This window comes from Sus scrofa, chromosome 3 (genome assembly GCF_054392235.1).
Source record: "Sus scrofa isolate SSC_HxYL_T2T_F1_AM1 chromosome 3, Sscrofa_HxYL_maternal_Yorkshire_Landrace_v2.0, whole genome shotgun sequence".
NCBI lineage: Eukaryota > Metazoa > Chordata > Mammalia > Artiodactyla > Suidae > Sus > Sus scrofa.
Genome location: NC_139385.1, coordinates 79,005,306 through 79,019,782, shown reverse-complemented (window position 1 = coordinate 79,019,782; position 14,477 = coordinate 79,005,306). Strand labels below are relative to the sequence as shown.

At 34.3% G+C, this 14,477-nt stretch overlaps 1 protein-coding gene and 1 long non-coding RNA gene across 5 annotated transcripts in view; one reads left to right on the top strand and one right to left on the bottom strand.

Moving 5' to 3' along the window:
- Positions 1–9,054, top strand: part of LOC106509776 (uncharacterized) — a 705,874-nt gene extending 696,820 nt beyond the window's left edge. The window contains exon 5 of one of the 2 annotated variants that reach the window (XR_014841591.1): positions 7,350–9,054. This is a non-coding gene — a long non-coding RNA (uncharacterized LOC106509776). The remainder of the gene's footprint in view (positions 1–7,349) is intronic. The other variant, XR_014841586.1, reaches the window with a different exon arrangement.
- Positions 1–14,477, bottom strand: part of LRRTM4 (leucine rich repeat transmembrane neuronal 4) — a 755,797-nt gene that overhangs the window by 28,162 nt on the left and 713,158 nt on the right. The gene's annotated exons all lie outside the window — the stretch shown is intronic.

Here is a 14,477-nt window from a genome sequence, read left to right as displayed (position 1 = left end):
GTTGTCTTTTTTTCTGCAGTAACCACATAATATTTAACAATTACTTAACTGCACTTTGCACTAAATCACATCTTTGGAAATGTGGTAGGCGAAACAGGCAGGGTCCTTGTCTTATATGGGGCATGGTATGTTGGAGAATAGATGCAACATGATAATTATGCTAGGGAGTCATAGAGTTGTAATAAGAAGTCAGGAAAAATATTCCTTAATCTAGATCTGTGATGCGATAAGTAAAAAGGTTTGGTTGGGAAGATGACATTTCTGGCAGAGGAAAAACAGGTACAGAAGCATGAGGCAAAAGGACACAAAAGTGTTTCTGAAAGGAGTCCAAAGTGACAGCACTTGTTTGTGTGTGAGTGTATGTGTGTGTAGTGTACTTTAAGTGCAATGTTCATTCAACTAGTGTTTCAGAATGAGGTGGGGGAAAGATGTGTCTGAGCTTATAGGAAAAGGACTCATAGCAAAAGTGGTCAATAATATCTAGACTACTCACTAGGAAAAATGTAGAAGTGGGAGTCAACAAAATGTTTGAATTTTTAAAATTTAAAAATTTGCTTGCACTTTATTTTATTGTGAAAGTGAAGAAATGTAAATAATTATTTGTGGAGACTAATTCCAAGATAATCTTTTGTATCTTGAACAAAAATATCCCTCAAGTTCATGATATATTCATATTTATCTAATTTAGTATTCAGTCCTGACTATAGATATGTCAGAAAAGATGCATAGGTACCACAAGATTTTTTTTTGAAAAAGAATCCCAGTCTTTTCAGTTAGCATGTTATTCAGATAAATTATACTATGTAATTTATGCATTCTGATCCTAAGCAGACTTTGAAGATTATGATGGAAAACTATATTTTAGGTCATGAAAAATTTCTCTAAGTCAAATGAAAAATGGAGATCAGAAATTAACATACTTCCATTAAAATAAATCTAGCACACATGACTATGCATAGATATATGAGTGCTATGTGTTTCATTTCTGATGACTTTAAGCTGATTTTAAGCTCTTATTTTAATAATTATATGATATGAATATATTCTATATCTTAAAAATTAGATATCATAAGTAATTTCATTTATTTACACTGTATTTATTATTGAGAACCACTGATTTTTTTTCATTTTATTTTATTTTTGTTTTAGGGCTGCCCCTGTAGCATATGTAAGTTCCCAGGCTAGGTGTCGAAACAGAGCTACAGCTGCCAACCTATGCAACACACAAGATCTGAGCCATATCAATGACCTACACCATGGCTCAAGGCAATGCCAGATCCTTAACTCACTAAATGAGGCCAGGGATCAAATCTACATCCTCATGGATACTAGTCAGGTTTACTACTGCTGAGCAACAATGGAAACTCCCGCTGTTCTTGAATGATAAATATAATGTTCTCTTTAGTTCACGCATGAAGAGCTTCCCATAATCCTATTAATATCATAATTCCATATCTGAATAGCTTTTTAAAATACCAGTAACAGTGTTGGCCAGTAATTTTGTCAGGACTGAAATTCTTTCCATACGATTTTTAATTTACTCATTTTTCCCAAAAATACTAAGACAGTTAAGTAAATATGCCTTACATAAAACTGTTTGCTCAACCCAACATGTAGCGAAATGCTTTAAATGTAAAGGCAATTATTTTGCACAAAATTAGTTCAATTTAAATAGAGGTTCATAATAACCGAGCGGCAGACTGCACTCTAGGATGCACTATAGCAATTTGGGACCTTGTCATTGTATTCTGTCCTATCCGAATTCCCTAAAGACAGTGTTCTCCAGTTGTTTACAATATGGGTTTGTCAACATTCAATTCATTCTGCAGTTGAAAATAAATTGTTTAGATGTCAGTCCTCCAAAGATATCTTGCTACAAACATTCTTGAAGGGGAAAGTATAAACAACCAATTGAAAATTCTCATCTCATGTTTCTATTGGCATCTACATTTTGAATTGTCTGCATAAAGCTTGGGAACGGGAATTTTTTAAATGACTGAATTGCAGAATTTGTAATGAGAGAAATCTTTTCTCAAGTGTCTGGTTACAATTTTCCTTCTGAAGTTAAGCATGTGGAACAAGAGTCTGATAAAATTAATAATTAGAAGGATTAAGCAAAAATAGAGTATTGATTTATGATGTGCTTTATAATATCAATAGATTTTTTTAAGTGGCTCGGGAGAACTTCAAATAAAACTAAAAAAAAAAGAATGTATACATGTATGCGTAACTGGGTCACCATGCTGTACAGCAGAAAATTGACAGAATTCTAAACCAGGTATAATGGAAAAAAATAAAAATCATTATGTATAAAAAACTATATTACATGAGAGTGAATTTTGGTTAGAAAATCAAATAGTTCATACCATATTTTAGAAGCAGATGGTCACTAATCACCTTTTGTGTGGTAATCTGGGAAGGATCTCCATTTAATTTAGAATGTGTTTCTAGTGTTTATATTTTCTACTAATAATTTAATTTGAACATATTAATAATCTTCATTAAAAGTTAAAATAGAGTAAATGTATAGTATATTTTAAAATAATAAAGGAAAACATATTTTTTACCCCTGTCATGTTTATATAATTGATATGTTGTAAATACCTGGTGGAAAATAAAAATTGATTTTAATATAGAAAAATTTAACAAATCTATATTTAAACTGATAGAAAGACTTGAATCCATATGTTTTTGAATTTGTTTGTAATGAAGGGTATTACATGCAAAGAACATTTGGGTAGAGTCTACAAAGTTGGATGAGGTAGAAAAAAAATATTGTCTTTTGGTCAGTCAGAAACAAACTGAACCATAAGTAGAAATATCTGCAAAAAAGTTAATCAGTGTCAGTACACTTGACTGATTTCTGAGTAATATGCACTTTAACTGAATGATACCGAGCTGCTCCTAATTTTTAATAGTTTGTGAGTCCAGAAAACACAAGCTATGTGAATATCTTGGCAAGCTATATCTTCAGCCCTCACCTCAAATTCTGGGAAACCTGCCATAATTGATTGGAAAAGGAGTACAATTTTTGTCCTATTCGTAGAGCAATAAAGTTTCTAGCCTATCTTCCCAAATTTACATGAACCATTAAAAATAAGTCATGTTTAAAACAACCTTTTCCAACTGATTGATTCTCCTTAGAGTATAAGTTTGAAAATGGCCGAGATTGCATTGAGTGAGAATATTTATAACACATGGGAAATTAAATTAAATAAACAGAAATTATAAATGAGTAAATCAACTGTCTGGATCCCCAATATTTCTAACCCTTGTTTAGTAGCATTTGTATAATATTTTCAATTCTATCATAGGGTTCATTGTCATTCTAAAAAGTAAAAATTAGTTATAATTAAATTTAAGGAAAATTTGTAAATTTGCCATGTAGCTTTTTTAATCCTGGAGGGAGTTGTCTGGTTCAATTTTCCTTTACGTTTTCTCCATTTTATCATACAGAGGATCAAAATAATAAGATACCTTAGATCAGAAAGGTAATTTAGTTTTAAAAATATCTAGGGGAAGTGCAGATGAATTCAGTTTCTCTTACTTTGATTCCTGCTCTCTAAGTGGCCACCTTTCAATTTCTTTATCTTGTGTCAACAGCCTATAATGTTTCTGCAGGGGAATACATCATTTTCTTGGTGGACACACTAAAAATATCTTGCTTAGAGAATGCAGAGGGAATAGGATTTTTTGTATTGCTTCCCTTGCTATTTCTCTTCTTCATGCCAATAGCATCAGAGTGAAACCATTCTAGTCAGCAAGTTCCTGACATCCTGATTGGCTGAATACAATGATAACTTGGTGGGGAGCATATTTGACTGTCACTTCTTTTCTGTTTCCTTCCATGGCTAGGTGGCTTGAGGACCCCCAAAATTACATGGGAGTACTCTGGGGAAAATTCCCACCTTGTTGTCTACAGCTGGAGAAAGACAACCTATAGCAAAGGAAAATGGAAGAGCGGTACCCATGTTATAAATGAAGGAGTGATCTGTCAGACAGTCAATTACATCTCTCATAGAAAACAGAGAAGGAATGGAGATACTAAAAATGACTTGAGAAACATGATTTCTGAATGGAGAAAGATTGTTTCAAAGATAAAGAGTATACAACTGGCATAAGGATATTTTATTTGCACTAAAAATATATAGCTTGCCATTATTGGCCATTTTCAGCCCCTGCTAGTTCTTGTCACTTTAGGTTCTCTCCTGAATTGATATATGCAGCCTGCTCTACATAATTTCATGTATTATGTTCCACCAATATTACATTTCCAGAGTTCAAGATTAACAGGTAGGAAGCCCATTGTCTATTAAGTTCAAAAGAAAATATTTAATGATTACGCATTGAGTTGAAAATAAAGAGTAGGGCTAAAAACATGGAAAAGGAAAAAAAAAGAAATATTTTATGGATTTAATAGGAAAATTTAGTGCCTTGGTTAAGTTTAGCAAATATTGCTTATTCTATGAAGATTAAAAGGGTTACAGGGAAAAATCTGTGCTTCAGTGGAAAATTATGCATTTTCCAGAGTAAGCTTTTCCAAGTTATGTGATCTTGATCCCATTGGTGTTATTTTACAATTATGTAAAATAATTCTTATCCATCAACAACAAAGATATTCTTTCAGATGGAGATTCAGTTGACTTTTCTTCCTCTCCATGGAAAAAGCCAGTTTCTCTTTGTAAACTCATTCCACGGATCCTTTATATACATGTACGCTTGTTTAACTTCTTTGAAGAAGTTGTAACATCTGTCTGGAATCTTCATTATGATTTAAGTAAAATTTTTAACACATTTCATTTACACCTGAAGGAAGTTCATGATTTTACATTAAAAAATTATTCTTTAACAGAGTTCATATGTGTAAAAACGATTAGAACCTTGTCCGGTATAAGGAGAGATGAATAAATGTTGCAGTTGTTGCTAATATTTTTATGAGCCACCATTCTTGATTCTAAGTGCTGGCCATAGTCATGGTTAAAACTGAAGAAGGTAAGAGCATAGTGAGAGAATCAATTAAATAAACAGTTCCAGTACAATGCGTTAAGAAATGTAATTGAGTTAAATACAAGGTCCTATAGAAATGTGGATAGAACAGCAATTGACTATCTTAAGAGAAAAAACTGGTTTGGGTTGGAGCAACATTTGGGTGTTAGATTAGAAATGGTGTATAATATTAATTGTAATGTTAAACACAGACTTAGCACAAAAGCAATGAGTGAATTAGCTTGCTTTTACCGAATCAGAACAAAAATGAGCTTGAATACCAACTCACATTTACTAGTACTAGGAAGTCAGCAAAGACAGCAAGTGTTTTCTATTTAACCTGTGTAGATTTAGCAGAGGTTGAGATTAATCATAACAAGGAAAAATAAAAGAGATAATTTAAAAATAAGTTTGAGGAAGTTTATAAAGCAAGGTTAAATTTAGATAAATATTTAAGGCTGATTTTTTTAATCACAAAAGAAGGAAATCATATAAGAAAAAAAGTAATAATACAAATTTGAAGTACTATGTCTCTAAGTAATTTCCTCCTGTACCTATTTTATTATTGTTAACTTAGAAATAAGATCCTATGAATTCATTTGAGGAAAGGAATACTAACACTATCTTATAGTTGAGGACTCAACCACAGAGAGATTTTTATGTTAAGATCTGTGAAAATAATGATAAAAGCTTGTATGTATACAAAGTTTGTAGTCTACAAATATTTTTTTCTCAGCAGTAGTTTCTTTAATTCCCTAAGCACTATTGAAAAGGGAGTTTTATTTTTCACATCTTAAAGATGAGAAAGCTGAGTCTTAGAGAAATAAATTTTCTTATACCAAGTTAAACAGCAAATACACATATCCTGATTTTCTTGTTCTGCCTTCTGTTCTTTTTCTACTACAAGTTACTTCTCAGTAAACATGGAAACTTATACTTTGGAGATGCCTTAAGGTTATAAAGTTCAGGGATGAGGATCCACTAGGACTAAAGATAAAGTTTGAGATTAGAATCAGGTGCTGGAATGTTGTCACTAATTCCTAATTTCTTTGAACACCAAAAGAATGGCTTGGAAAGAGATGGCAGAGGAGCCAATTAGGCTATCCTTTCTGGCTTGTCCCCCTCAAACCATGATACCTGGAGGCAATAAAAAAGAATTTCATGTTGCAGTAGTTTATCCCAGCACTGTCATTACTAGTTTACATTTTGCCGTCTAAGAGAAATACATTTTCATTTTTTAAAAGTGGCACAGGATTTTGTTTTGCTTATAGAAAACATGTAAAGATCATGGCAAGTCCTAACAATCCCTACATAACCTTATTAGTTCAATGAGATTTAATAAAAAGAACTGCATGGTATAAGCCTAGAGCTTTCTTGTTTATCTTCCTTGCATAGGAATGCCAATTTGTTCTCAAATTCAGTTTGGGTCATTGTTAGATGCTGTCTGCCTGGGGTATTGACTAATTTATCAACTTGCAGAACCACCACATAGGATTTGTCATGCTGCGCCCTTCAGCAATTGCCCAGGGAAATGAATGATGGAGCTGAATTCCAGCCCACACTCCACCCACACTTTCTTCCCCAAGGGGAGCACCTGCCTGGAGTTGGGCTGCAATGATTTGGAGGGAGTGTTCTTTCTTATTTTATTCACACTAAGGCACTGTATGTGCAATCAGAGGTAGAGATGAAAGGGAATACAAAGAACAGGAGAGACAGGGGTCAAGGAGGTGAGTTTTGCCTTTGGAAAAAATTGCTTCTGTCTCCCAAACCTCCTTCTGTAGCTCAGCAGCCTCTTGTCCTCCTCACTTACCTCCATTCTAGTGCCTTCTCTCTCTTCCATGAACATGTGTCTTCAAAGGGTAACTCAAGCATCATGAGCAATATAATAATTCTTCTTTGGAATGGCTTCTACATTGCTAAATAAATCCCTAAAGAGGGAAACTCCAAAAATTAATGAGATTTATTTTTTAAGTTTCAGTGACATTCGAACTGTATACAATGTTTATTTTTCAGTTTAGTGAGTATTTAAATTTTAGGAGGAATTTCTGAAACCTCCTTTATGGCATCTGTTACCCATTCATACTTGAATATGAGTCAGACATGAGGAAGGAGCATTGATCTAGAATAGCCAGATTCTAAGTTCTCAAGCCTAGGAATAAACATTACGATGGGATTAAAATCATGGGGGACAAGGTCGTGATCTCTTTCCATTCTTTCTCTTTTTATTCCATGTTTCCTCCTTAGGAGATAACTCTGACTCATTGGCTTTCCACTCATTCTTTTTTTCCATGTGTCCTGCTTAGGAGATAACTCTGACTCATTGGCTTTAGAGTAATCCCAAACTGTCTTCTTTTTATCTCTAGCTTTTCAACGATTTCACTTACAGATGGTTTGATTCTTTCTTGAAGCCAGCAGGACAAGGGCAACTTCCTTGGATGGATACTTTGAGATAAGTGACTGAGGACAGCTTTGCTGGGGAGAGCTGGGTCTATGCTTGCTCTTGCTTGTTCATTCTTCTAGACTTCCTTCATCTTTTCAAGAAATCTACCTTGCATCAAACTCTGACTTACTTTTAGAAGTACCAATGAAGTTATTTCAGACTTAGAGGAGGGAACACCACAAAGCTGAGAATAGTTTCTGCTCCATGGCTAGGAGTTAAAGTCAAAATAGCAGTGATTCCATTTCCTTCAGATGTGTCCTCAGAAGTGGGACTGTTGAATCACATGGTAGTTCTATTTTTAATTTTTGAGGAACCTCCATACTGTCTTCCATAGCATTTGTACCCATTTAAATTCTCGCCAAGAGTGCACATGGTTCCTTTTTCTCCATGTTCTCAACGGCACTTGTTTATCGCGTGTTTTTGATGATAGCTATTCTGACATGTATGAAGTGTTATTTCATTTTGGTTTTGATTGGTATTTTCTTAATTCCTAGCGATGCTGAGCACCTTTTCATGTACCTGTTGGTAACCTGAATATCTTCTATGGAAAAATGTTTATTAATGTCCTTTGCCCATTTGTAAACTGAATTATTAGTGTGTGGGTTTCTTTTTTTTTTTTTTTTTTGCTGTTGAGTTGTATGAGTTCCTTAAATATTTTGGATATTATCAAATGTATGGCTTGCAAATAATTTCTCCCATTATATAGTTGTTTTTTTAATTTTGTTGATCATTTACTTTGTTTTACAGAAGGTTTAATTTTATGTAGTACCACTTGTTAACTTTTTATTTTGTTGTTTGTGCTTTAGCTATGATATTCAAAAAATTATCACCATGCCAAATAGATATCTTACCCTTATGTTCATTGCAGATTATTAACATGTAAAGAGTCTATCGATGGATGAATAAAGAAAATATGATCCACACATGTACACAATGGAATACTGTTCAGCAAGAAGAAGAAAGAAATCCTGCCAGTTGCAACAAGATGAATGGATGTTGAGAGCATTTTACTAAGTGAAAGAAGTCAAAGAGAAGGAAAATATTGCATGATCTCATGTATATGTCGAATAAAAATTTTGAAAAAAAAAAAAAGAAACCAGATTTGTTGTCAGAGGCAAGGGGTAAAGGGTGGGGGAATTGGTTGAAGAAGGTCTAAAGGTACATACTTCATGGAGTTCCCATTGTGGTCAGTGGTAATGAACCTGACTAGTATCCATGAGGACATGGGTTTGATCCCTGGCCCCAATCATTGGATTAAGGATCTGATGTTGCAGATCCAGCTGCAGACACGGCTGGGATCTTGCATTGCTGTGGCTGTGGCATAGGCCAGCAGCTGTAGCTCTGATTTGACCCCTACCCTGGGAAATTCCTTATGCCATGGTGTAGCCATAAAAAGCAAAAAAAAAAAAAAAAAAAAAAAAAAAAATGCAAACTTCCTGTTTAAGTATTTCTTGGGGGTATAATGTACAGTATGATGCCTATAGTTAATAATACTGTATTATATATTTGAAAGTTGCTAAGAGACTAGAGCTTTAATGTTACCACAGGAAAAAATTGTAATTATGTGTGAGATAAATGTTAACTAAACTTATTGTGGTAATTATTTAAAAATATATTCGTATATCAAATTAGGTTGTATACTTTATATACAATGTTGTTTGTCTATTATATCTCATAAACCTGGGGGAAAAAAGCAACAAAGTCCAAACTAAAATAAAAGCAGTGGTTGGCCCTGCTTTGGCAGTCATTTCATGGTGTTTACTCTACAAGGATAGAACGATGTAAGACCTTCCTGGATTACCTCAAATTTTGAGGCATATTCTTTGGCTCTGAACAAACATATTTGGAGATATCATCCTTCCAGTGGATTAGATCCTGATGAGGAGCTAATTGTCTGGCCTCCTATTGTCTGGGTTGAAATCTCACCTTCATATGTTGCTAAATGTATGATCTTCAGCTGATATCCATTCCTTCCTCTCTAAAATGAGGAAAATGGAAGCTATGGAGTTTAAGTAAGAAAACACATGTAAAGCCTGATAAAAAGTAGCACCCAATAAGCATTAGTAAAATAATTCCCACTACCTCTTCTCATGAACATAATCTGACCTTTTGAATTTGGGAAAAATATATTGAATTATTGGTTAATTCAATAATTCCCCAGGGAAATCTAATAGACAAGACATCAATATCTTCTTGTTGCTATAAATTTACTCTGAAATAATTTGATATAATTCCACTTTTTCTGCCATAGAAACAGTACATTAGTACAGTGCTGATGTTAGACAATGTGCTTCTCTATTTGGAAACCTCATTTGAGCAATAGTACTTTGTGATCAGATCCCAGAGAGGATCATGCTAGTCAATAAATACTTGCACTGATACAATGGCAGGGCATGTTTCTGTCTTTCACTTTACATATGGGAAAAAAAAGAAAAAACAAAACAAAACAAAACAAAAAAAAACCTCACACTGTGTAATTCTTTTCTCAACTAAGTGGTAAGCCAGTTTGAGGTTACAATGACAAAGACATAATTTACCAGGATATAGTTTGTCGGCTGTAACCCTGATGACCCCAGAGGACCCAGAATCAGTGTCCCCTTGGATCCCTAAATTCCCTGTTGCGATGCAGGGCTACCTCTTCTCAAGTCAAAACTGGAGTCAGAGGGTAATAGATCCAGAGTCCCAAAGAGCTGCAAGTGATCAAGGGAAGGATCTTACTAAAACCCTGTCACAACTAAGATATGTGGAAAAGGCTTCACAGAGCACCTTCAAAATCTCTGTGGTGATAATTTCAACAATTCTAGAAATCCATGTTAGGAGACATTATCTATTTGAAAAAATTGCATTCCTTGCCCAAGTCTATCCATACTCTTTTGTAGGTTTAAAAATCAGTAGGAGGCCTATTGATTACAAAATTGGAATGTAAGATGAATAGCTGATTATTATATAATTTATCAATGCATTTAGGAAGGAAGTATATGAGACTATCATACAGACGCCAAAATACCATAAAGAAGACAAAAGGCTCAGGAACTTAGGGCCTCTACTTGAGTATAAATATTCACAGAGCAATAAATCCTATCCTATCAGACATATAAGAAAACAAAATAGGACACAATGGATGCTTGAATTGAATGCAAAGCTTTCTTAAGCTGTGAGGATCAGTTAAAGACACAATTTCTGTGCCTATTATGTTCTCATATAGAGAAATTTATTAATGCAAATTGGTGACAGAATCAGCTATGTTGAGCTACATATTCTACGGATACACTACAGAAAGGCACTTTTGGCTTTCAGAGGTTTATTTATTTTGCCAACAATATTTGTCATAGGAAATCAAGTCAAGTATTGTAATAAACTAGCTTCCAATATGAAATAGACTTTCAAACCCCAGAGAATTCTTGGGGAAAAGCAAAAAATATATAAAAATAAAAACCAAACAAAAAATTCTTAACTAGTTTAGCTTATCAGCCGCTCATGTTTCTATATCAGATCTGGGTCATAAATTTTATTACATTCTAGTTTTCTCTACTGTAGTGTTCTATTTCAGAAAGAAAGTTAGCTCTTGTTTCTCTAAGTTCACAAACCTGGAGGCAGGCAGAATACTGAAAATACAAATGTCCATATTTAATAAAATGGGGTTTTTCTAGTCATAAAACAAAGAACATGCAGAGTAATAAAAGAAAATCAGATATGTGGTTTTTGGTACAATACCCGTATGTAATATTAGTTTGTCCCAGCATTTTAAAAATGTATATTAAGTCATCTTAGAAACAAATATCCATAATAACATACCCACCTTCTGTACAAGAAGGTAGTCACTTTACACATTAAATTAAATACTAGCCCCCCAGAGATCAGAAATATATAGAAACTGGGCCAAATGGTTATAGAATGCTAGCGTTTAACTCAAGAAAACATTTATTTGCCATATACTCTGCAAAAAACACTGTGGAAGGAATCATGGATGATCCCAAAGTAGAAAGATGTACATCTATTTTTTAAGCACTTATAGTATACTAAGAAAGATGTGTGTGATGTTCAGTCATATAGCTATGGCACAAGGTAAGCTATGCTGTCTTCTGGTACCTATCAGAGAACACAGTTTTCCAGGCAAGAAAAAACTGCCTTGTGAGTAGCAATGTTGCTGCTTTGAATGGTCACCCCTCTGCTTAAATCTTGATAGGGACCTTCTACAGATCACTGGAATTCTGTCTTTTATGCAACCTACCTTTCTAGTATTTTTTTTTCTGTTAAGTGCCACTAGCTAAGCTAAGCTCTGCTTCTCAACTCAGGGAGTCAGCAGGGTTCAGCCTGGGTACCCCTGCCTCTCTGCACTGTGGCCTGGAAACTCATTTAAGGCAGTGAGCCAGAGCAATTACAGAGTTTACCTTCTTTGTTTCCTTATCTCAGAGATCGCTGTCCTGCCTTGCTTGATGTCTAGTGTCTCAAAAACCATTGTTTTATGTATTTTGTCTGGGTTTTTATTTGTTCCAAATGGGAAAGTGAAACCTATCTCTGTCACTCCATCTTGATGGAAAGTGGAAGTCTTTATTGATTTTTTTTACTACTCAGAAGAAACTACTCATTTGCCAGTGAAGAAACTGAAACTTTAGCAATGTTCAATAACTTCCTGAGTTTCACAACATATCATGGAAATAAGAGTTAGTATTCACACCAAGTTGTTAAGAAAGTAGGGGGCAGGTTCCCCCGTAATGAGATGAATGACTTATGGTATTTATTCTAGGTTTCAGGGAAATCGCTCTCCCCTTGTTATGCTTCATATTTGTTTATCTTTCCTTGACCATTCTCATTATCAGAGTACTTTGATACAAATAACATGTTTTACCCTGAAAGCCTGCTTTCTTTCTGGGAGCCTAAAATCTTGATCTTGGTGATATTTTTCTGTATGTCATAATGTGATTTTCTATTTTTTATAGTTTCTTACTTATGCCTGCTTTTTCTTCTATCTTTATTTTTCTAATTTACCTATCATGTACATTCGTTGACTTTTTACAATATTTCTATCTACATAATTCATATATGTACATTGCTTTTGGAAAAAAATACATAAACTCATGCAGAAAAGAATCATCTAAGATCCAATCATCCTGAAACAGACACCCTCACCATTTGGGAGTTGTCCTTCCTTTTATCTCCTGATGCATACATATCCTTTATGCTGTTTTAAAATGTACAAAATTACAGTTGACCGTATTTTGGCACACTTTTACATTTCCCGAAAAATAAAAGCTAGTATTTTCAAGGCCACTGCCAAATTTCTAGAATCAGTGCAGAATGATTTTGGAATCTACCATTATGTGCATCAGTGATGTAGAATGTTGCATGGCCAGTGAATTTTCCTGCAACACATTTAATCAGGAAATTCAAAGACGCTATGGATTGCTAAGAATTTTCTGCTGAGATACTTTTTTAAGTTCAACTCAGAAAATAAATGGTAATCTTCTTATTTTAAAGAATGTTTTCTTCCATTTCTTTCCCATTTTAGCAGAGACAGTAAAGAATTCAAATTACATATCTCTGTTCTCCAGGCCAGCTGTGTTTTGTGTTTGCTAAATGTTTCAAGTGATTTTCAAACAGCTGGGCTTTCTCAACCATATTTTACCCCAATTATATTTCTCCATGATCTCAAAGCTGTTTGAAATGATTTTTCCCCCAATTCAATACACATGTTTATAGTAAAAAAAATTGGAAAATGGAGAATAAAGTGATGAAGAGAATCAGCTTCAGCTATAATTGCACTAACCAGTGATAAATAACGTTAACTTTTTTTTTTTGATAGGCAAGAAATAGATTTATTAGGATAGGACGCTTGTGAGAGATGCAAGCAGGCAGGCAAGGAAGCTCTGCACCGAGGATCTGGTGGGCTACAGTTTTTATCGTCCAAGAGGAGTGGGGGTTGGAAAAGCCTACCTCTTCCTTTCTGGGAGTAACATCATTCTATCATTAGTAATTTCCTATACACACAAGTAGAGTCCCATTGTACATACATCTTTGTACCATTTATATCACATACTATAGCTTTAAGAGTTTCCAATTTTGTTACATATTCTTCTAAAGCATGAATTTTAATATATGAAATTCATTTCTGCTATCTTCCTACCGTCTTCCTTTCCTGCCTCTCCCCTGTCAGTTATGCCAACTTCATAACTCAGTTGCTCAGGCTTGACTCTTCTCTTTCATAACACACATCCAAAAGCATCTGCAAAATACTAGTAAATTTACCTCGAACAAATGAACAAATGAAAAAATCCATATTCTACAGACTTCCCTCTCTCCACTGCTAACTCCTTAGCCAGGCAATCATTTTTTTTTTTTTTTTCTTTTCTGGTCAACAACAGAGGGCTCCCTTCTTTGGCTTAGCCATTCCTACCACTGGTTAAATAAATATATCAGACCCTATTGCTCAGAACCTACCAATGTTCTTTGTCACAGTGACAGTAAAAACCAAAATACATGTCTTGGCCTACAAGAACCTGTATGCCTGGACTGTGGTCACCTCTTTCATTAATCTTTATACGTCTCCCCTCTCACTTGGTTCCAGGCACTGTTGTTCTCTTAATGATCCTTGAATATGCTATCCTTGCTTCTGACAGTCTTTGTACTTTTGGTTGGTTCAAGCTTTGAGACCTTTTCTCAGACCTTCATGGCTCCTCTTCTCACCTCATACAGTCCCTCTTCAGATGTTAACACCTCAGATATCAACGGTTGAAAAATATCATTACCTATAACTTGTTCTATCACAAGCGGAAATGTTATATATGCATGTACTTGTTTTACTTATTTTCTAGATCATTTATGAGAGTGTAAGCTGAATGAAGATAGGGACACTATCTGTTTATATTCATCACTGTATACTCACCACCTTCGAATTGAATGACACACAATAGTCACTCATAAATTGATTAAACCATTTTCCACTCACTGCACATTTTTTCTCATATAAATAAGGATAATCATCAATTATAACTTAAGAATAAACTCTAAGAAGTAAATCCCATCATTTAAAAGACTCTTCTAACTTTTGGCA